At 33.6% G+C, this 24,197-nt stretch overlaps 1 long non-coding RNA gene across 1 annotated transcript in view; it reads left to right on the top strand.

Annotated features, from left to right (window-relative positions):
- LOC150108986 (uncharacterized) overlaps nucleotides 1-17,373 on the top strand; it is a 183,978-nt gene extending 166,605 nt beyond the window's left edge. Inside the window, exon 3 of the long non-coding RNA XR_016549470.1 lies at nucleotides 16,758-17,373. This is a non-coding gene — a long non-coding RNA (uncharacterized LOC150108986). The remainder of the gene's footprint in view (nucleotides 1-16,757) is intronic.
- The last annotated feature ends 6,824 nt before the right edge of the window (nucleotides 17,374-24,197 follow it).

Consider the following 24,197-nt stretch of genomic DNA (forward strand, 5'->3'; position numbering starts at 1 on the left):
AGAACACGAAGAACCTTGATAAGGACTTTTCCACTGAAAGGGAGTTATCCAATCTCAAACGGACACGGAAATTTTCCTTCCCAGAAACTTGGAGTTTTTCATCCTGCAAAACGAGCGATCCGGCAATGGAATTAACAGACATAACCGATCTCATAGCAAGAGTTGCGTCTGTCGTAATTCTAACAAACTAACAGTTCCGTCTCCAGTACAGCATTTGTTATCGAACCTGCTTCATGGAAATAAATACAAAATAAACTAATACAAACAAGAATAAAATTTATAAATCGCTGTTCTTGAGAGGTTTAGCGCATTTCTAAAATGTCCACTGAGGATGATTTCATGATAAAGCAACATTTCAATATAACCCTCCTTAAGGAGAACGAATCGTTAGCATTTTAATCAAGAAAGCGTTGCTGAATAAACAGTGCAAAAATATATCTAAATTCCCATTGGGAAGCTTCTTCAAGTGCATTTCATAAATTTATAATGACGATAAATAATCGTTACAGTACTGCAATTCATACGTTTAAAATGTATAACTAATTACATTTGCATTAATTTTATTTCTCGTGAATATTGTGATACACGACACAGTCATTACTAAAATTATGCTACATTTATTATTCAATGCACTTATATCATTTTTAATACTCAATTAAATCTATAATATGCGTTAGGACATGTTACTGAGAGTGAGCTATTTAACGTTTGAAAAAATTACTTAATACTGGAGAGCCAACATACCTTCAACAACGCTAACATACGAAAATAACATTCCACCATTTTCTTGTGTTCTGAAAAATCAATCTTAATATTCCTCTTAGCATATGAGCAGACATAATACACTGGCCCTTCACCAGTCTTAGTTGCTAAGGCCATAATTCCAACACACGCAGTCATGACTTCACATCATGTAAATAATATCGATCTGATCTTTTAGTTCAACTACTTTGAAGCATTCCTTCTCTCACACTTTCCATACAAATATTCTCTTCCTAGTTTACTATGTATCTAAAGTCCATTAGATTTATATTCATGATACAGTGTCCACTCTTCAAAAGTATATTCTCTACTTTTTTCTGCTCTGTTCTTCACAGCTTGCGTTTTACTAATAGCAAATATTATTAATCCCTCTCTTTTTAAAATTTCCTCTACTATCTCTGAAATCTCTTTTATAATTTCCCACTATACTTTTCTTAATAAATCATTTGTAAGAAATACCTTTAGAAATAGCAATTTTCTAGATGTTTCTTTTGCTCACTTTTCAATTTTTTGCCTCCCCCCCAATTTTTCTCGTCCGTCCTCCTTAGGACAGGTTGTGGTTGTGCCCCTCTAGTGAAGGACTTCTAAGTATGTATTTTTGACTGTAGATCTGTGTGTGTTCACGGGGCCAGTTTGCCTGTTCTGAGGGACGAAAAACCCGAATTTCCGGGAGGGAAAACCCTCTGCCTCCGTATGAAACTGGGTAACTCATCTTTAATCGAAAGAGACCAGATATTCCTCACGTCATAGAGTGAGTCGGTCTTTTCGACCAAAGGGCTTCGTCTACACCGACTGAGCTACGGAGGCTCTTTCACTTTTCAATGAGAATAAAGATAAATAATGAAGATTCGACTATGTCACGAGAGGAAATTATCGGATTTTTTTTAACACACTAGGATGGTCAGAATTTTCACAACAAAACAGTAAACTACATTGGAACACATGCAATTTACAGACAATATGCAAATGACATAATGGCGAGTGTTGCCCTCGTACTAATCTAAAAATAACTCATTCTGCTGATCTACCGGCGGTCTTGAACCTTCATATACTGCATTTATTATCCCCAATAGACTTTCTGTAATGATGCGGTACAGATATATCTGAGTAGTCACTGCATGCTATTTAATAATAAAGATTATAGATTATATTTTTCTTAAAAAACTACTTTTTGGTGTATCTTTCATAATATTCCTATTTATGAACATATTATGGAGGATGCACTTTTAAGAAGTAACTAGTCACTTAACCTTTCCGTTTACAAACGACTACCTAATTGGATTGGACTTTCTCAAGCCGGAGCCAAGGATCAGATGTTCATTTCTCACTAGCCCGCAAAGTGTTAATCAAAACTATATTCCTTTATTAATTATTCTTTAACACTTAAATGGTTCTTTAATTAAAATTAAATATACATGCACCATCAAAATGTTTTTTATACTTATTAGCTCTACTAATATCTTCACACTCTTCCAAGAAAAGAAGATATTTCCTTCCCCAAAAAAGAATAAGAGAGATTTCTGTCAGAACAGTCTCAAAGCGTAGCTGGGTTGTCGGTTCGCAAGCGAAACGTGATTTGATAAGATCAGCTATCATCTGATGTATATATTCTGGTTAGTAGGAGTAACGGAACATCACTTGGACTTGAACGACAGGAAACAGTTTCAGAAAGTATTAAGCAAAGAACTGGAAACTGAGAAAAAATACATAGTGTTCAATATCCCGAATAATATTAGAATTCATAAGACAATGCTCTCACAGTGATTCGTGCTGAATTATGGATTACTCTGCTGTAAGTAGCAGCCAGCGGCATCCTTTTGTGTATGCGCGTGCTAAACAACAAAGCTATGAACTCATCTAAGTTACTCCAAATTTAAAACAAAACATAGCAACCGTCACTATAACAAAAAAATCAAACTACCTATTTTCCACAGATGGATTTTGATATTTTCCCCTTGTATTTTTGATGCAATTAAACATACTGAGTGAGGCTACAAATAAATAAATAACAGGTCTTATATTTTTATCAATACAGCGCGACGAGTGAAAAAGAGTGTCTCAAGATGTGGAAGACCAGCCTATTAAAAATACGCTTCCCCACAGTAATTATGTTCATATGAACAAACTCAGTAGCAGAAAAAAAAAATTCCATTCCTGTGTTTGTCGTTGTCTTCCTTTTAAGATATTAGGCCTTGTGGCTGGACTGTTTTGGCCTTCTCACTCCATTTCTTTAAGGATCTTTCTCTTTTCATTTTGGTAATACTGTTTGTAAGGTTGATTCTCACTGTAGTTCTTGTAAAATGCCTGTGTTTCGTTGTTATATGGTTTAGTACATTCTTCTGCCCTTCTCAAAAAATGTGCCGATGTTATTATTAGCTGATCTAGTTTTTTCAGTGTTTATGTTTCATGATCTGGTATTTCTTTGTATTAAAATCGGCTTAAATCATTAATCAAGTCAATTATTTTAGTAAATGTATTTTATTCAAATTAGTCGTCAGTTCTATTGGTTTAGTATTTAAAAATATTATAGGCGACCTTCTTATTGGTATATTTTCTTTAAATCGTAAACTTTTTCAGAACAAATGCTATATTTGGCAGCAATTTTGTCAAGATTCATCTTCCCTATTAATGTAATCCATCTTCCCTATTAATACTTAATATTTGCCTATCTGCATATTGTATTGTATTGAATCAGTAATTTGATAATATTTGTATTCTCGTGATATTTACACTTTGCCATTCTTTTAGTATTTTATTATATATGTATTAAAAAGGACTGGAGTCATCCTGTGTTTATATGGTATATGTCATACAACAAGAGGTAAAAGTGAAGACTAATGCTAGGCATCCACCGTGCAGGAAAACAATAAACGTAAAAATTTCAGTATAAAATATGTGAGAAGTACACGTATTACTAAGGTTCTTAACTCAATATTTAATATAAACATAGTTTTCTAATTACACAGTTTAATAAATTTAAATTATACATTTTTGGTGGTTTTATAATAGAAATACAATTTTATTAATACAGACCAGTATTTTACAATAAAAACATTTATTCAAACCTACCAGTTTCGCCAGCAAACTGTCTGGCTTTTTCAAGGCATTACGGAGATATGAAAGTTAGTAAATGCAAATTAAAAGGAACATAAAAAACGTTGTAAACCAAACTAGTATCTATGGTTACACATTTTGCGTGACAGAGATGACTTATTGTTCTTATTCATTATCACGCATGCGTGTTTGTTGTAGACTTGTAATGTGATTACTGGCTAGCTATAGTTCAGATTGATTGAGAGAGAGGATCAAGTTTTTCCACAAACTGTTTAGAATTACACCCTGATTTCTGTTGAGGTTTCCGCAGGTTATTAGTACTATTGTGGCTTCCTTAGATACACGATGCCTGTAGTCGTCATCGAGATATGGCATGGAGCTGTTTTGCCAATCTATCGTGTGGTTAGACGTGCAGAAATGATGTGCTAAGCCGGAAGAGATGCTTCTGTTGTGGTTTACATCACCAACATGTTCTTTTGGTCTAATTTCTAAACTTCGTGAAGTTTGTCCGATGTAGGCAAGACCACAGGAGCAGGGAATGTAATATACTCCTGGATATTTGTAGAACGGAACTTTATCTTTTGGAAATCCTAAAACTTGTCTGATGTTGGTGGTTGGTTTGAAGACCACTCTGATGTTGTGGGCTCTTAGTATTCTTGCTATTTGATAAGAAATTGACTTGATGAAAGGTATCACTACAGTAGAAATGTGCTGACGGTGGGATTCTTCTTGTCTGGGGTTGTCATTGTATAGATGTTTTTTGATGATGTTTTGAGGATATCCATTTTGTGATAATGTGTTACCTATTAGTGAGAATTCATTCTGTGTATCCTCCTCTTCTGATATAAACTTTTTGGCTCTATGTTTCAACATGTGGATAATACTCAGTTTGTGTGACTTGTGATGGTTTGAAGTATAGTGAAGATATCTTCCAGTATCTGTGGGCTTTCTGTAAATGGATAATTTGACACTGTTAGGTTGTTTTTTTATCAAGATATCTAAAAAATGCAGTTGGTTGTTGTTTTCTACTTCCAGAGTGAATTTTATCTTGCTATGTATTGAGTTGATTTTATCCACAAACGATTTTAGGTTGTCTAAGCTGTCTTGCCATATGATGAATATATCATTCACATATCTCCACCATGTAGATGATCTCGGAGAGATTGCAGAGAGAATGTTGACTATTCTTGATATAGGATTCTGTTGATCTTATTTTATTATTTAATAAAATATGGGCTCTAAGGGGACCCTGTAACCCCTAGAGAGCGTGTCCCCTGGGTGGCGGACAGGGGAGCCCACCATGTGTGTGTGTGTGTACATACGCGTGTGTGTGTGTGTGTGTATATATATATATATTGGGGTGGTCCGAATATACTGAATAAGGACTCGTGGACCAACAGGGCCATAAGGGGCAATCATCTTGATTGTAAGGGAAGCGGCACTCCCATGGACCCCTAGCTGGATCTATCCTCTCCTTCTTCTACTTTGAGGAAGACCCACTTACTTTAATCTTTCCTATAAGGCCTTATCAGCCAACTCTTCTTACTTTATGACCCTTGTGCTATTAGAGTACTCGAGGGCCATGGGGTCTTTTCATTTCTGGCCTTACAACTATGTCCTCTCTATAAACCTTACTATATTTCTTTCTATAATCTACCCTTTCCCCCTCAATATACCCTATTCCTCCTATGGGTTTAAATTCGGAAGAAGGAGAGTTCAGAAGCCTTAAGGTAGCAGCCCTACCACTGAACTATTCCATCGTCAGGCTAGTCCCCTGACATGGAGAACATAACGATACTTGTAAGCTGACAGAAAAAGATAATCAGATTGAATCTATGGGAAACGACCCTGGAATGGAAAAGGGAAAACGAAAATGGAAACGACAAAATATAATACACATAGCAAACTGGAATGTAAGAGGAATAGCATATAAAGAAATAGAATTAGACCAGTTATTAAATGAAAGAAATTTTAAAATAGCAGTAATCACTGAAACAAAAAAGAAATTAAAAGGAACTATGAGAACTGAAAATTTTAATGTGATATACAGTGGAGTCGACAGAGACCAAAGAGCACAAGCAGGAGTCATGATTTGGATTCATAACTCCCTTTCAAAACAGTTAAAACATTATAAATTATGGAATGAAAGAATAATAGAAGCTAGAATAAAAATAGATAGAGGCTATTTAACAATAATTGGTTTATATGCCCCAGAAGGAGGAAAAGAACAGGATAATATTGATTTTTATAATCAGCTACAAAACATATATAATAAAATAACTAAAAATGATTACATAATTTTAGCAGGAGACTTAAATGCAAGAATTGGAAACACAAAAATTAATAATAATATAGGAATACATGGAGAACACACTCTAAACAGAAATGGTAAAAAATTGATTGACTTTGTAGTTTATAATAACCTAAAAATAATGAATTCCTTCTATAAACATAAAGACACATAAATATACTTGGGCAGCAAGAGGATGGATATCGATATTAGATTACTTCATATTAAATGAAAAGACATCAAAATTTTCACTAGATGTTAGAGTTCACAGAGGATATGAAATAAGCAGTGACCACTTCCTTGTTAAAATAAAATTAAGATTACCACCTAAATGGCTACAAGTAACAAGAACAGAAAGAAAAATTGAAACATTTGTTTATAAAACTAGACTATTGAATGACACAAATGTACAAGGGCTATATGAACAAAGAATTAACCAGTATCTAGATAAAATAAAACAAAATGAAGAAATAGAAATAGAATGGCTTAATATAAAAACGATACTAAATGCAGCAGCAAATGAAAGCTTAGGAAAGACCAAAAAATTCAATAAAAGAAAAAAACTGAAGATCTGGGATGATACAATCAAAGAAATAATCAAAAAGAAAAAAGAAGCCTATCACAAATGGTTAAGCAGTAAAAGATTAGAAGATGAAATAGAATATAAAAGAATAAGAGCCATAGCTAAAAGAGAAGTCAGAAAAAGACATAGAGAATCATGGAACAAATTTGTTTCTAATTTAGAACATGATTTATATAAAATAAGACCCAATGTATATAAGATTTTAAAACACTTAAATGCAGATGCCAAAGAAAACATAAAATTAAACACTGAATTGAAATTAGAAGAATATCTAAATTACTACACAGAACTGTGGACAGACAAATATTTTAAAAAAGACAACTGGCAAACAATTAACGAAAATGAAAAGGAAATAACTGAAGAAGAATTAGAAATCAGCCTGAAAGAAACAAGAAACGGAAAATCACCTGGAGAAGATAAGCTAGGTTCAGAACTATATAAATACGCAGGAACAAGATTCAAAGGAAGACTCCTATTATTTTTAAATAAAATTTACTCAACTGGTATCTCCCCAATAGAATGGAAAAAAGCAATTGTGATTCCTATCTTTAAGAAAGGTAATAGAAATGACCCTAAAAACTATAGAGGTATCAGTATACTAAATTCATGTTACAAAATATATAGCAGAATCTTAAATAACAAACTAATGAAATATTCCGAAAACTTTATTCTAGAGGTACAAAATGGATTTAGAAAAGGACGATCATGTATAGACCCAGCCTTCTGCCTAAAATTAATAACAGAGAAAAGAAGAGAATATAATTTAGAAACACATATTGCATTTATTGACTTTGAAAAAGCATTTGACAAAGTTAAAAGAAACATATTATTTAACATATTAAAAGAAAGACAAATACCAAATAATATCCTAAAAGCTGCCACAAGTATATATGAAAATAATCAAATACAAATAAGATTAAATCACGAGCTATCATATACAAGAGAGATAAACCAAGGGGTCCAACAGGGATGTCCCCTCTCAGCAACTCTTTTTAATATCTACTTAAATGAAATAATAATAAAATCGAGTAAAAATTTACATCAAGGAATTAAACTTTCACCTACAGTTAACTGAAACACTCTCCTCTTTGCAGACGACCAAATAATAACTACAAATTCTGAAGATAACTTACAGAAAGCTATTTTAAATCTAAATGAGATATCCAAAGATTATGGTATGATAATATCAACGGAAAAATCAAAAACTATGGCCTTTAAAGGACAAGATCCAGCAAGAACTAAAATAGTATTAGATAACAAGATCTTAGAACAGGTGAATTCATTTAACTACCTAGGATGTATGATCACTTATAAAAATGAAAAAGATATAAACATAAAAATTGCAAAATATTTAAAAATAACAGGAGTAATTAACTCTATATTTAAACCAAACCTAGTTCAAAAACAAACCAGGCTAAAAGTATACAATACATTAGCCCTACCGGTCTTAATGTATGGAAGCGAAATCTGGACAATAAAACAAAAAGACAAACAAAGATTAACAACAGCAGAAATGAAGTTTATGAGAAAAACTGCAAAGTATACCCTATTTGATCACAAAAGAAACGAAGATATTATGAAAGAATTAAACCAAGAACCAGTAATTGAAAAAATTAAAAAATATAAACATAAATGGATGGAACACGTTCAAAGAATGAAAACAGAAAGATTACCAAAACAAGCCTTAAAGTACAAGCCATTAGGAAAAAGAAAACCAGGACGTCCTCTTAAACGATTCAACGATGACGTCTAAGGCCGGAATAGGCCTAAATACTAGGCCTAAATCCTTGATACGTATGATGACGATGATGATAAAATATGGGGCACCTAAAATACATAAACAGGATATACCTCTCCGTCCAATACTTGATGGAAGATCATCACCAACCTACCTTTTGGCAAAGCATCTTGCAAACTTATTAAATAATAAAATAAGATCAACAGAATCCTATATCAAGAATAGTCAACATTTTGTAAATAAACTCCAAGCCATTAAGATTGCAATAACTGACATGCTAGCCAGCCTAGATGTTCTCAGCCAGCCTAGATCCCTTTTCACCAATGTTCCAGTAGAAGAGGTAATAAACATCATCCAAGACCTCTTTCCTCTAGACATCACACAGATGTTTAGACACTGCCTTCAATCTAATTTCTTCAAGGTTAACAACACCATATACCAACAATTAGAAGGCCTAGCAATGGGAAGCCCACTATCGCCATCTTGTGCAGACCTTTTCATGGAAAAACTTGAAAAAGAAATTCTCTCTGCAATCTCTCCGAGACCATCTACATGGTGGAGATATGTGGATGATATATTCATCATATGGCAAGACAGCTTAGACAACCTAAAATCGTTTGTGGATAAAATCAACTCAATACATAGCAAGATAAAATTCACTCTGGAAGTAGAAAACAACAACCAACTGCATTTTTTAGATATCTTGATAAAAAAAACAACCTAACAGTGTCAAATTATCCATTTACAGAAAGCCCACAGATACTGGAAGATATCTTCACTATACTTCAAACCATGAGTATTATCCACATGTTGAAACATAGAGCCAAAAAGTTTATATCAGAAGAGGAGGATACACAGAATGAATTCTCAATAATAGCTAACACATTATCACAAAATGGATATCCTCAAAACATCATCAAAAAATATCTATAAATGACAACCCCAGACAAGAAGAATCCCACCGTCAGCACATTTCTACTGTAGTGATACCTTTCATCAAGTCAATTTCTTATCAAATAGCAAGAATACTAAGAGCCCACAACATCAGAGTGGTCTTCAAACCAACCACCAACATCAGACAAGTTTTAGGATCTCCAAAAGATAAAGTTCCGTTCTACAAATATCCAGGAGTATATTACATTCCCTGCTCCTGTGGTCTTGCCTACATCGGACAAACTTCACGAAGTTTAGAAATTAGACCAAAAGAACATGTTGGTGATGTAAACCACAACAGAAGCATCTCTTCCGGCTTAGCACATCATTTCTGCACGTCTAACCACACGATAGATTGGCAAAACAGCTCCATGCCATATCTCGATGACGACTACAGGCATCGTGTATTTAAGGAAGCCACAATAGTACTAATAACCTGCGGAAACCTCAACAGAAATCAGGGTGTAATTCTAAACAGTTTGTGGAAAAACTTGATCCTCTCTCTCAATCAATCTGAACTATAGCTAGCCAGTAATCACATTACAAGTCTACAACAAACACGCATGCGTGATAATGAATAAGAACAATAAGTCATCTCTGTCACGCAAAATGTGTAACCATAGATACTAGTTTGGTTTACAACGTTTTTTATGTTCCTTTTAATTTGCATTTACTAACTTTCATATCTCCGTAATGCCTTGAAAAAGCCAGACAGTTTGCTGGCGAAACTGGTAGGTTTGAATAAATGTTTTTATTGTAAAATACTGGTCTGTATTAATAAAATTGTATTTCTACACAGTTTAATACTTTTTTCCTTGCTTTATTTTTCAAAATATAGATTTAAACATAACTTATGGCCCTGAGACTCAGTTTGGAAGCCGCACATTTATTGGAAATGTAGGTCCAACGATGCACGTTTTTATAAAAATAAATCAGACACCCATATTTATAAATGTTATACTCGGAAGGAAAAGCGATGAGATCGAGAGTTTGTGTACGCTTTTTGATAAGATGAATAAATTTCTGAGCAACGTTGAAAACAAACGTTAAAATTTATCTTCAGTAGCTATATATTGTTCTCATTTGAAATAAAAAAATAAATAAATAAATAATAGCCTTATTGGTATCAACATGCTATTGCAATATAATCTTTTTAATTATTTGAATCTGAGTGCTGATTTGTTCGAAATTACTTTTCTAAAAATCGCCAAGTTCTTTCTTTCTTTTTTCGTTAAATCTGATTACATTTTCTGACTATATATATTCTAATATATAATATAACTCTATATATAGTACAGTATAACATAGTATAATATAATACAACTTAACTTTATATGAAGCTTCGTTTAAATTCACGCTGGCTTGTTTCTTCAGCCCCTCTCCCAAAAATAAAAAGCAATAAATAAAGAAATCTGGTAACTATGCGTATTGTAATTTACTGGTAGTTCAAAAGAGAAAACTACAGAGTGGAAAGATAAAGAATTAGCATTCAAATAAATCTTAAGAGATTTTTAGTGAAATGGAAAAACAGACTGGGATGATTGAAGTTTAGCAATCGCAGATAAATTGCGCACATGTTTATAGCTAACAAAGGAACAAACACTCACTGAGTATTGGAATTAATGTGAAGGGTTTCCGCAAAAAAGTTTCAGCAACACAGCACTTCACTATGAGAACACTAGTCAATGAAGCAAGTAAATGCTATTTTATGTAGCAGCTTATGCAGCCTTTAATCAGGTAGATAGCACACAGCTCTTCATATTCAAACTTTAAGAATATTCTATTTCACGTGTGTGTGTGTGTGTGTGTGTGTGTGTGTGTGTGTGTGTGTGTGTGTGTGTGTGTGTGTGTGTGTGTGTGTGTGTGTGTGTGTGTGTGTGTGTGTGTGTGTGTGTGTGTGTGAGAGAGAGAGAGAGAGAGAGAGAGAGAGAATGACCATTCATTAACCGTAAATTCCATCCAAAAACTGAAATATATTCATCATCAATCGTTTTTACTTTTTATAGAAGGAATTAATAAGTTAATATTCATGTTCGTAAAAGTGAATTCTCTTCTCACCTCCCAGACAACTGTTTATCAGGAGTGCAAGTCACATTGATACAGCATAAACGGAATTTGCGAGTCAGCGTACAATGAATATGAAGGAACCGAAAAATGTCAGATTTTCAGTGTTCTAAGATCTAACAAAGGGACCTCTAATGCTGTCTGTCATAAGGAACCGTCATTGGAAATTTGCAAGTATGGAGAAGGTTAATTAATGTTTCTATGTAAAAGTCAGCTGCGAATAAAACTACAAATAATTGAAAAGAAATTATAAAAAAAATCCGAACTTTTATTAAAGGCATGAAGTGAAGCATCAGACATGACAACAGCAAATTCATGTCATGCGTGAAGGAGACTGTGAGACCTTCACGTAGTCGGCTCGGATGGAGGAAAATAGGAAAGTCACTGGGAAGCCAGTGTTCATCTTTGGCTGTTTCAGCTTAGCGATACAAAATTATATATTTTTTCGTTTCTGCTTTGCACAGAAGTAGAAACCAAATATGTCTAGCACATAGCAACGAAACATTTAAAACATGTTTAGAATTGCAGAACACTTTCAGCCAAGAAGAAATAACGTTTTTCTTATTTTTTATGCATAAACTATTTGTTATAACGGTATGGTGAATCCTTTGTGTGAAAAATTTGTTTAATTTGCGGTAAATAATGTAATTTTTGTGCCATTATGTTCACAGACGAAGACGCGACACTCATTTTAATTTCCAGTGCCCCCTTATAAACCGTATGCACAATTTTTCTTTCAGGCTGGCATGATACTACTGCTGTATTCACATGATACAGATTCAAAGAGGAACGCAAAACAAAGGCAATTTTCGAATACATATAGTCAGTATTAGCGGCTACTAAAATGCATGGAAGTGTTACTTGATACGGTCTATAAATGAGCATATCATATAACTGTATTTTGAGGTGATGTTTTCACACAACAACATAGAATTAATAATTAAAATCTTGCAAGAATTAAAACTGAATTACATTCATTAAGATATAAATATTAGTTTTTTTCTTAAACAATTTAAGGGCGTCACTAAGCCGAACTCTTCCAATATTGCTAATCACGAATGACAAATCCGAGTTCCATTTCAGCTTTATCAACAGAATATTCCAGATTTTTCTTTTTAAGTAGGGATAAGTGAACTGATCTTAAATTAAATGAGAATGTTTATTTTTCTTTCTAAAACTCAAGATTTTTCTTCTCGCAAGATAAGCAAAAACCCAAGAATAGACAATTAAGAACCAAACCGATTCATGGCACAGGAGTCCAAACTCATTAGTAACGTGAGCCAAAATAAACTCGGCAATTGATTCAGGAGATCTAGACACACAATGAAAAGCAATTAGATCTACTACCGTAAGAAGTTAGAGAGTAAACATTTAGAAGTGTATAATTGAGAAAGTGAAATCGAAAGAATAGATTAAAGCCTGACTAGTATACACTTCACTGAGATCCCGTTGACAATTCTACACCGTCGCCAACTGGCGGAATGTCCGTCAATGTGCAAAACAACAAAGATAACAACAATAGAGAAGCCAGCAGCATCACAACCTAACATGATAAAATGCATGTTACGTTCAAATAAGTATTGGGACAGAACTACATTTCCGAGAAATCAAAACTAACTCATTAGCGTGTAACTTTCTTCTTTGATACTCATTACACTTTCTATCCTAGATACACCTACCACTTTGTGTGGAGCATTTTAGGTCATTCTTCCTTCAATCTGCACTTGCCACGCAAACACCCGACGTTCTTCCAGTTGGTCTCTGACTGAGAATGTTAGTAGGCCAGCTAAGTTTTTCCATACATTTCTTCAAACCATGTAACCAAACCACCTATGCTTGCGCTCTGTCAAATCTAAAGTCTATTTGAAGTCATACCTAGCAGTTCTCTAGAACTGCTACTATATAGGAGCCATTTTATTATCGAGAGGTGCTGCATATTCATCAAAGTTCTTCCTTCCAGGCAATACGACAAAACATCAGAGTATAGCTTCATAAAAGAAATAGCTCCATTCCCTTACACATCATTTGGAATGTTACATTCAGGCATAATATGTTTCCTAAGCATCCGACACACCCACACTGTCACAAACGATCGAAAAGGACATAGCATGATTCGTCGTTCAATATCATAAACTTCCAACATTCTACGGACTAGTCATAATCACAGTGTACATAACGAAGTTGCAATGCGCTTCTCAATGAAATGACTGATGTTTGGCTTCTATGTGCAGCTGTTCTTCCATAGAAACACCGAGTGTCCTACTGCTATATAGTAGCAGTGTCTGAACTCCTGCCTGATTTCCACATTGACCCCGAGATTTCTGTACCACTCCCAGTCGCTCTTTAATCCCCTGGTATCAGCTTACTTCCTGAATCTTGATCGAGAACGGAATGCTATTAGGCCAGTTAATTTTTTTCTATATTTTAACTTTCTTAAAAGTGGAAATCACATTTCCAACAGTTGATTTTGAGTAATACAGTATTTTATTCATGTCGTAGATGGGAAGCCCACTGATATGGCAGCCTATCATAACACCTCCTTTGAAGTTCACCGATTCTACTCCGCTTAATACTGAGTACATTTGACGTAGAGTAGACTCTACAGATACATGCTTGTACAGTATAGTAAATACTGATTACAGTATATATATAAAGTGTCCCGTATGAGAGCAAGTGTTAAGGAGGAATAACCTACTGGTATATTTAATGGTCAGATAAAGGTAGTGGTCAGTGGAAACAGTGTAAGGAAGACTTTTCCACTGTTCCATAAGAGAGCTCTCGTGGTTTTACATGCTGAGAGGAAAGAGATGTTGGAGTGACAGTGTCCAGTTCATTGGAGCAGCGCCCATGAAAATAAGGCATAAGAAAAATTAGAAATTTTTTCTAATTTCTGTAGAAAAGGCATAAGAAAAATGTCTAGGGGGAAAGTGATTTCTGAATATCTGAGAAAGATGAGTCTACTATTAAGTACACTAAAAATAAGTAGTTTTTCCTTGCTTTTGACATAAAATAGCAAGCAGAATTAACAGAACTATTCTTATTTTGTTATGTCATGGAAGACAACTGCAGTTTACCTTTATGCAATTGTTCGTTTAACATTCTAGACCTTCTTGAGCATTAACGAATTTTACTGCTACCTATACGCAGCATCCGTGATATTCTGGACTTCAGAAGCTGGACAGTATGCGAGTAATTCATGAAAAGTATATTTAAAAATAAACGTCTTACTAATCGTCGGGTCAAGTGTGATATTAAATGTTAGAAGAGGATCAAGAAATTAATTTTTGTGCTTAATCAAAACAAATTGAGATAATTTGTAATACACACTGTAATCCATGTTTCGTTAAAATAGTATGTACTTTTTACTTTACTTATGCCCCCAATATTTTAAATTCTTATTCGTATGGTTTTTTTTTTGTTTGTTCGGCTACGTATGTAAGTACAGACAGTAATTTCCGTTTCAATTTTGTTTAAAAAACCTCTTACCATACATTGTAATAATAATAATAATAAGTTTTTAAGTTATATAAAATACTATCTATACATCCTGTTTACAAATCCATCATATTTAACCTAAACAGGTTCAATTTCTCAATATTCAACCAATACAGGATAAATATTAAGTTTTAATTTTAAAACAAAGAGTGACATATACAGATAAGTTCCATTAATATTAAATCTTTGTTTATTTATGTTTGCATTAATGGACCACGTTACCACAATGCATTATCGGGGACCAATGATCAAATCACTCTGGTCAGCTTTTTACCAGCCAAATGGAAAAATAAAACTCGATAATTCCGCTACAGCCTTAAATGTCACTATGGGTTATGATACAAATATTTCAGCATAATATTTTTATCGTTTAAAATTACAAGCAAGAGTCTGAAACAATTATAATTTATTCAAATAATCGTAACTACAAATACCCATTATTATTCTGGTTCCTTGAAACAACTACAAGACCCAGAAATAATATGAAATGCGTAAGGTCGATATCATCAGTGTTTAGGAGATTACGCTGGCAGTCTTTAGAAATATCATAATTAATAAAGGTCTCGCCTCACTAAAGCAATATGCCGCAGAGACTCTGTAACCTTCATTCAACAAAGGCACATGCAACAAGATGATGCTAATGCTGTTCATATGTCTGGACTAATAAAATATTCACACAAAGGCAATGGTGTAAATTAAATTAAAGCACTAAATTTATCCGCGAAGCAGACACGTCTTTTAAGAAAAAGAAAACAATACTAAACCGGAAGGCATGTAAGAAAAATGTTCCAGTAGTCCAAATGCAATAATATCCTTGATGCTAGCCACTACAAGCTGCTATGAATGTAGATTTATGGACGAATTACAACTTTCCCCAATCTAGTGTACAAAACTGTAGGCAGTAGTTTTTTGCAATCACCGATGAAAAACTTTAGTACCAACAAATAGAACAGTATGAGTTTACCGAGATAATAGAATTTCTTCAGAAAAAAAATATTCGCTAATAGTAATTATTTGTGGACTATATATGATAAGTATTTTATTATATAATTATTATATATATAAATTCTGTTAGAAAAAATATCAGAAATATATAAAACAATCCTCAAGGGAAATAAAAACGCAAATAACTGCCCTAAAGTTTTTGGTATTACTGTAATTCTAGCCTAGCGATGCGTTATTATTGCATCGTGAAGAGTCACAACTTAGGCGATGCAAAAGTCCAGACACACTGCATAATTCCAACACAGAATAAAAATCTCTGCTATATTGCGAAAATATGATGATGAACAAGTAAAGTATTTTGCGAGCAGTTTGGGATATTGTGGTGAAAACAGTGGATTCACTCTTTTAAGCTCTTCTAGCATTCAGTTATAAACAAATACGTTTAACACAGACAAAATGAAAGATAAGATAGCCTGATAGATGCATAAGAATAATACTGGTTAGCTAGAAAATGATTTTTGTTTTTTTTAGTATCGCAATTCATTGCTCATTGTGCGCAGAAAACTTCTGACCGCGCGCAGACAGAAGACTGCATACTGATAAAGCAGTTTAGATTGGCTTCCTTATATCAAGTGGTAATCGCAATCGATTCGCTTACACTAAATGATGCTAGAATCGTTTCGACCTGTCAAAACTGATTCTACAATCGATTTTGACAGGTTGCGAAAGTGAGCTTCTCCACCACGTGTGTATTTCTACGATGAAGCAATTTAAATATTGATAACAGGGTAAGTTATTTATGTTTTTAATATCTTCTTACTTGTAGATGTCAGAAAAAGTATTAAATGAAAGCAAACATATTGTCCACTTATAATTTTTTTTTCTCCTTACAGTTGAATCCAGCTAGAAAGCCCGACCATCCCGATGTTTTCATCGATTTTTTTCCTTTGATCTGAAGGCAAAAATGGTCCTCGTTACAGAGAGCAAAATGTAATAAACTAGAAAAACTAAGTTGTGATCCTCTGTTCACAACTGTCACTTCGTTTACGGGAAAAAATATAACAGTATTTCAAGTCTATTTTACGTTTCTTGTTCCTCAACGTGTAGAGAACAGTGGAAAACAAATACTCCTATTTTTTCTGCTAGCATTAAAAGAAAGAAAAAAAAGACATCATGATGATATCCATCCGGAAATTGTTATTCTAATATTTCACTTCCAGCGCAACAGTTAGTAGCAACCCGCCAAGCTTTATTTCAAGGCTACAAAACAACTGTCATTAATTAACGAGATGACGAAAATAGAAGCAAGCTGCAAAAGAAACCGTTGCAAGTTCAAGGATATCATCAGCGCTGCGTCTGGTAAAGGAAAGGGTCACACAAACAAAGCTCTACTGAAGCAAAACAGGAGTACAGCTATCTGCGAGCTTCATCTGATAATTACCTCATGTTACAGTTATAAGTACGTTGTAACCAGATATTCTTAGCAATAAAACAGTTGTTAAAAAATTATCATAGGAAAAAAATGAGTCACTTTCAAAAAACTGTCACATTTTACTTTAACCAAATGAAATGCATTAAAGGCACTTTTGAATCTATAATAACTGATTTCAGTCTACAGCTGTGGTTCTCAAAATACAATTATATTTGGAAAGCCTTGTAATCTAACTTAAATCCAGACTATAGGCAATTTTCTTCTTTTGATTTTAGCATACGTACTGAGTGGTACCAGTCCATTTTCAGAAATTCAAATAATAATTTGAAATTCAATGTCTGCAATATTTGGATTTCATCATCTTTGACAGATAAAGCAACTTTACACACCGCCCATGCGGTGTGTCAGGGCGTCATTATCCATTCATTCTTTATTGAGCGTTACTAGTGTAGCAGTACCATATAGCAGCGCTTCCCAAACTGGGGCCGCAAGTTTTGTTGAGGGGGGCCGTGAAATAATGAAAACAAATTGAAAATGTTTTAAGACTTAAGTAGATTTTTTTAATCTTAAAAGAATCTATTTAATTTTAATTTTTTTTCTTATTTTTTATATTTTAATTGAAAAAAAATCACACATTGGTGCGGGTTCACAAATTTTGCTTCCTGCGTATTTCGGCGCTTAATGAATATTAGTAAATATATGAGTATTCATATAAGTTTCATTTCAAAGCAGAAATCTAAGAATTGCAGTTTCAAATATTTCACCTGATATTGGTGTAGCAGTATTGAAACACATCCATCACATTAAATTGTTATTAAACTTCTTTTATGTTTTTAATTCTTTCTTTATTACTAATCGTTTTACGTTTCATGGGCTTGTACTGCAAATGTACAATAACAATATATCTATCTATCTATATAAAACTATGAGATAATGTGCCATATCAAGTGTGTATGTAAGATGCTAAAAATGTAATATTTGCATTTGATTTTTGCAATATTCGCTGTGTATGTTTTGTATTGAATATAAATACAATAAATATTATAATAATATATGTCTATATTACGATTTTTTTCGAGGGGGGGCCGTGAAATATTTTAATTTTTCCAAAGGGGGCCCTGACATCCAGAAGTTTGGGAAGCACTGTCGTATAGGACAACCAGAGACATATGCCAGGCAAGAATTCGCAAAAATAATCAGTTTGCTATTACCGTTTTGCTTAATATGAAATACGCATGGCACAAAAAAAAAAAATCTTATGACATCAGGTAGAATTTTCCAATAACATGTGTGGAAAAGTTGGAGAAAAGTTCAGAAGCATCATTATTAAGAAGCAATTCATAAAGTTTTTCGATTTATAATATTTATATTCTTCCCACTTCTATCTTCTTGCTGTAAATATGCCAAATTCTATATGCGCATTTGAACATGTACTGCGGAGTCTCATATGACAGATTTTTCAGACTGAATTGTACCAACTGGCTGGTTTCCGCAAGGAATTGAATAGTTGTTCCCTATAAATCAAATGTCACAAGAAGTTAGAACGTAGGTAGGCTATCGAACAACGCTTGCCATTACATGACAGTCATTAACAGGTTGTGATTTTTTTTTACACATACCCACTACAATGAAGTTCCTTTTGTTCTTGGAACTACTCAAGGAAACTTGAAAATTAATATTCTGTGAAGTATAATAGTTTAGAATCTCATAAACGGCGATGTTTGTTTGTTTTTTAATATGAATCCCGCCCACGAGAGAGATTGTAAACCCATTACATTTGACAACCGTCTGTGCGCTATCAGACAATCTGGTTCTTTCCCTCCTAGAAACCAAACTCGGTATTTTGCAAGCCACTTCAAATCCTCCAATAAGCTGGGTAGTAGCTTCCCACGGGCGTCAAAAATCGTCTACCCTTTAGATGTTCGCAAACATACATGTATATGCTGTAGTGACAGGAGAATCCAAAGCCTGTAGACTGGAAAGCAGATATGCTACCCACCTGAATAACTCGGATGAAGAAAATTATCAAACGTAGTGAAGCGCACCCCCCACCTTAATGCCCCTCCAACCGTCGAGTGTATGTGGACCCATAGAGGCAATAAATAATTAAGGATCTCTCTTCTCTATCTATCTATCTTATCTCTCTCTCTCTCTCTCTCTCTCTCTCTCTCTCTCTATATATATATATATATATATATATATAGAGAGAGAGAGAGAGAGAGAGAGACGATATATATATATATATATATATATAGAGAGAGAGAGAGAGAGAGAGAGAGAGAGAGACGATATATATATATATATATATATATATATATATATAGAGAGAGAGAGAGAGAGAGAGAGAGAGAGAGAGAGAGAGAGAGAGAGACGATATATATATATATATATATAGAGAGAGAGAGAGAGAGAGAGAGAGAGCCCTCCTCATTATTAATAATAATCCGCGTACTTGTAGTCTCTTAAGGCCTGGAGTGGCTTTCGAAACCGTGACTAGATTGAAAGCCAGATCATTCCAAGCAAAGAGCTTCGTCGAAACCAACTGAACCGGCGCTCGGATGAATTACTTAATTTTTTTTTAAGATTAAACCTGGAAAGAAAGCGATAACATCGACTTTCCCATATAAGAATCTACGCGCAGATACTCAGAAACAAAATAGAAGAAAACAATTTTCAGAAGTTTGCAGAAGAAAAAAAATCATCTTTCATCAGGACAATGCACCTGCCCACACAGGTGTTTTGGCAATCGGAAAATTAAGGGATCTTCACTATGAATTATTGGAACATCCACCCTATTCCCCAGATTTGGCTCCCTCTGACTTCTATCTCTTCCCAAAACTAAAACTCTTCCTTGTTGGTCAGCGTTTTTCTTCGAATCAAGAGGTGATTGCAGCTGTAGAGGGATATTTTGCAGATCTTACTGAGAACCACTACAGGGACGGGGTAATGGCGCTGGAGCATCGCTAGAATAAATGTATTAGTCTTAAAGGTTTATTAGTCTTTGTTTTTCAACTGATATGTTGAAAAACAAAAATAATTTTGAAATTATAAATTTTCGTTTTTTGATTGTTTTATAGTCATTTACCATCTGTATTAGGTAAATGACTATAAAACAGTGAGTGGTTTTAGGCTTATGTAACAAAGAGTATTGTTCAAGTGCCCTTTAAGTATCTTTACTATTTTAAAAGTAAATTCATTAAAACAAATAACCAGTAAGTGAAAGTCAGCAACGCATAAGTTATCAAGAGTCACAGTAGCGATTATTAAAACAAGTGCTGTACTGAAACTGATATGCTCTTCTTCAAGAATCTGTGTGATCAAAATTCAATCTGCTGTAATTCTTATTCAAAAATGAATGTTACAAGACCACTTTTATTACATAATTATTCAACAGATAAATTCTTCCAAATCGAACATGAAAAATCAATTAATGAAAGAATCAGAAAAACGGAAATAGAATTTTTCGGTATTTTTGAAGTTTTCCTCCTCCAGAAATTCCTCTACAAGACACACTGGCTAACTGATTTCGACCAAATTCAGAACATACTTATTTTTTAGCTTTTTATGTTATCCTGAGAATTCCAGACACCTCTAGACTCGTTGCTCAACTGATTTCGACTAATTTTCGAATTTATATTGCAAATATCCTACTTCATCGTTTCTGACAATGCTTAAAGTCACCTGGAAAAAAAAAGTTATCAAACTAAAATCAGAGGGGTGGGGGGATGTAGCGAAATTGCTTCTTCCCGGGTCGCCTCTACAAGTCTCTTAGTCAACCAGTTTTGGTTCAAGTTTGGTAGTTGTGCTTTATGTAGCGTAAGAGCAAGTGACATATTCCGCACAGCTGAACAAAAATGAAATGCTAGCTTGTTATGGAGGGAGCAGAAAGTAAAATGTCTCATACATCGCTACAAACCAACCTTAACCTATTTTGACTCATTGTTATTTGACTATTTTAACCTGCTTCAACAAAAAAGCAATATCTCATCAAAAAAACCACCACGTATGTAATAAACATTGAGCCGACTATCGAGAAAGCAGAAGGTTAACTGCAATTTAAATGTTATTTGGCTGGCATTGTTTTTTAATTATTGAAAATGTAAGATTGAATATATATATATATATATATATATATATATATATATATATATATATATATATATATATATATATATATATATATATATATATATACACACACACAGACACACAGACACTACTTCTAAACTGCAGTGAACTTCCTTCCTACACGCTTCACATTTTATGTATAACTTTTATGAGATCAATATTTAATAATATTAAAGTAAGTTTACTTAAAGTATATTTACATTAATGAGTTTTTAAAGGAAGTTCTTAGAATATGCATTTCCCACAAGCCCTAATATATTATACTTGGAGAACATTCCTGAGAAACGCTATGTAAATAATTAGAAAAGGAGTTGTACTTAATATCAATGGGAGCTGTTCTTCGGGCCGAACAAGAAGGACTTTGAGGGAATGAATAAAAACGGCCGGTGCATGACTGTTACCATATCGTGATTCTTTTAATCTCGAAATGAAATCTTGGCAATATTATCAGCTACTTTCCAAACTGAATATGGTATTTAGATTCTGGATCCTCTTTTATGATTTCAGTCTTCCACCAGAAGACATTAAGTCCGTCAATTGTATTAATGGAGTTAATAATACTATAATAAAGAGCCTAAAAGGCTTAATTCTGGCACCGTTGATTGATTAAATAAAAGCAGATCATATATTTCCATTTCTTTTTATAGCCAGATATAATGTCCTTTTATTTAATGAAAAGAGGTTAATAATTACCTGAAGATTGTTCTAGGCTGAATTCATAATTTCGAGAGGAAAACAGGACAACTTGGAGAAAAGAAAAACTCCTAATACTAACAATTAAGAAATGCACTAGCTAATGCTACTACTATAATAAACAACAGTAACACGTCATTCAGTTCCTAAATTTCCAACTTTAAGTAGAACGGCACGCACTCCCTCACATTGAAAACGTCTACCTCGCTCTCTCACTTTGATACCTTCCCTCCATCCTTCTTATACAATGACAATATTAATATGCTCACCATTGCTAATTGCATATCATTACTATCATCGAATATCCTAACAAATTCTATATTTCGATATGAAGTTGATATGTCTATATCAACTTCATATAATGCATAAAATTTATCGTTTGTAATAGCATCAAACAATAATATTCATAACCTGTTCACCGTTAGCTAATTATTAATTTATAAAACCACTTACCATGAGATGAAAGCGTACAATAATCTATCATCGCTTACACATTCAAAATTTTAACTATTTATTAAACCTCTGATTGAAAGCCAGAATTTTATTTTAAAAATATTGTTTACTCAAAATCTTCATTCAATGTCTAAAATGTCTAAGTTAAAGGATACTATGTAATCTTTCAAAAAAAAAATAATAATAATAAAAGGGAATTTTATCTCCTCTGCTTCTTATAATAGTCATCATCATCATTGTTGCCAGTCATTTTCAATCCAATGCTGGATGAAGGCCCTTTCGAGATGACTCCAAGACTGTCTGCCAATGGCTTTTCTTCCCCATGTTACTCCTGTAAATCTTATGATTTCATCAGTCCCTCGCGCTCTTCGCCGACGTTGTAGTCATTTTTTTATCCCATGGAATCCAATCCGGTACATATTTTGTCATGTCTTCGATCAATATGCCTAGCCTTGCCACTTCAGATGTTTTACTCTTTCTATAATGTCAGAGACTTGGGTTTGAATTCTTACCCAAGTGTTCCTTTTCGATCCAGTCTTATAATAACATGCATACATCTTTCCATATTAAATCCTGTTCTTAGTTTTGAGTTTCCTTTGCATTTAATGTCCATGTTTCACAGCCATCTGTCAGCATAGGAAGAATAGACTGGTAAAAAGTTTTCCTTTTCAGGGGAATAGTGGTAACTGTTTTGTATATTGACCATAATAATATAAGGCTTAATATCATATTTGACAATATTGACTAAAGTTCCTGTTTATAACCGGCATTTTTGTCTTACCAAAACCATTTATAAATAAAAATTACACGATTAATTATTGAAAAACTTAAAATTAATTATTTTATCACTATCACACAGAATCGGTGAACACACTGATTTTAAAACTTCGGACATTTCGTTTTTCTTTTACTCGGGAGAGGCAGCCTGGAAATAACTTAAACGTATGACTTTATTTAACATAGACGTTTCACATCCGCTGCTACAATGGAATTGCTAAAGGTCTAGGTAGTTCCGGAACGCTAATAACTTTTGGTAAGAAAAAGTCAACAGCTAAGGAAAAGTAAAAGAAAAACAAATGGAAGGTAAACAATAGGTCCAAACAACATCCTAATTCTATATCTGGAGCATCGGAGGGAATAAGTGGAAGAAATTACCATTTTAATGTGATAATTCGCCTTCGATTAACGAAGTAAAGTAATATAATCGACTACACTGATTATATTTCAAATCAATCTTCATCAGTAACATAAAATCGACCTGAGATGTTTTTTTGAGATATTTGCTGTCAAATCATAAAATAAACATTGATAATTTAATGCATTTAACACATCAGCCAATATTTATATTATCAGTAATAATGGTTACAGTACTGTTGCAAAATAATATTAGCTGCCGATGTTTATGGAATGTTGCGTACCAGTAACAAAACCACATGGCACAGCAAGATATAAGGAGAAAGAAAGAAAGACACGTAATGACTAGATAATGCAACACTGGAAATGGGACATGATATAGACTAGACTTCACGAACTTCCAGCGACGTGTTATTATGGGATGTTTCATATTAATGAATTTAGTTCGTGCAACTCTAACACAGAATATCCAAGATCAATTATAAGGTCAAAG

The sequence above is a fragment of the Typopeltis vanoorti genome, chromosome 2 (assembly GCF_054136105.1).
Source record: "Typopeltis vanoorti isolate ZY-2024b chromosome 2, IOZ_Tvanoo_1.0, whole genome shotgun sequence".
Taxonomy (NCBI): Eukaryota; Metazoa; Arthropoda; class Arachnida; order Uropygi; family Thelyphonidae; genus Typopeltis; species Typopeltis vanoorti.